General features: G+C 35.9%; 1 protein-coding gene across 1 annotated transcript in view; it reads right to left on the bottom strand.

Moving 5' to 3' along the window:
• Window positions 1–1,175, bottom strand: part of TTC9 (tetratricopeptide repeat domain 9) — a gene marked incomplete at its 5' end in the record, with an annotated part of 51,655 nt that overhangs the window by 723 nt on the left and 49,757 nt on the right. The window lies entirely within an intron of this gene.

The raw sequence follows: 1,175 nt of genomic DNA, 5'->3' as shown, positions 1-1,175 counted from the left end.
TTTTTTTTTTTTTTTTTTACCTTTGTTACCTCATGTAATCCTTACTACAATCCTCCAAGGTTATGTGTCAACATTTCCACCATGACAAAAAGGAAACTTGTGCCTCAGAGAGATTAGGTAACATACCGAAGGATATACATAGGGAGTGGTGCTGTCTGTCTCCAAAGCCTGCCTCCCCTGGGGATAATAATACCTTCCTCATAAAACTGCTTCAAGGACCAAAATAGATAAATACAAAAATGCTTAACACAGTGATCAATAAATATTAGTTGAATATATATATTTTTTAAATTTAAAGAGTTTAGAATGATTTTGCTTCATTGTCTTATTTTCATCCCTATAAACAGAGTGAGACAACACCTCACCACAGACTGGGGAATTTTCCCCAATTCAAGTCCTTAAATCAGTGAGCAAGGAATGATATTGGACAGCTGCTTAGGAGCTAGAGGGCTTCCTGGGATATTTACAACCAGAAGTAGGAATGAATGCTGTAAAAATGCTTAAAAATGCCAGGCACGGCACCCAGAACAGTGATGGCACATAGCAGGTGCTTAACAAAATGTTGAATGAACCCAGCTCTTAGTCCTTGTGTGGCTTCCAGTAGAGTTGGAGGAACATAATTTATCTACAGAAAGCAAATCACTAACGTATAAAAATAAAGATTTTGGTGTCCTTAAAAAAGATTTTAAAAAACTTCTTTGCAAAGTGATCCTATAGTTCTTAAAGACTTCTTTGAAGGAGATATTGTTTTGAAAAACAATAAACCATAGGAATAACAACAGCAAGTCAAAGTCATTGTTTGAATGTTACTTCCTCAGAGAGGCTCCTCCTGACCACCTGGTCTATTACAGCATTCCCCTTACTTTCTATGCTTTTATTCTGCTTTCTTTTCGACACTTGTTGTGCTGCTGCAAAAGACCTCTTTAAAGTGCTAAAGAGTAAAGATGTCACTCTGAAGACTAAAGTGCACTTGACTAAAGTGCACTTAACCCAAGTGATGGTATTTCTATACCTTCGTATGCATGTGAAAGCTGGACAATGAAATAGGAAGATGGAATAAGAGTTGATGCTTTTTTTTTTTTTTTTTTTAAATTAGGATTTGGGTGAAGATTTACAGAGTAAATTCACTTTTCATACAGCAGTTCACATATACTTTGTCTCATGTCATTGACCAA

Source organism: Orycteropus afer, unplaced genomic scaffold (assembly GCF_000298275.1).
Source record: "Orycteropus afer afer isolate SDZICR_OR568_19922 unplaced genomic scaffold, OryAfe1.0 scaffold00088, whole genome shotgun sequence".
Taxonomy (NCBI): domain Eukaryota; kingdom Metazoa; phylum Chordata; class Mammalia; order Tubulidentata; family Orycteropodidae; genus Orycteropus; species Orycteropus afer.
The sequence above is the reverse complement of the archived record's forward strand: the minus strand, read 5'-3'. Positions and strand labels throughout refer to the sequence as shown.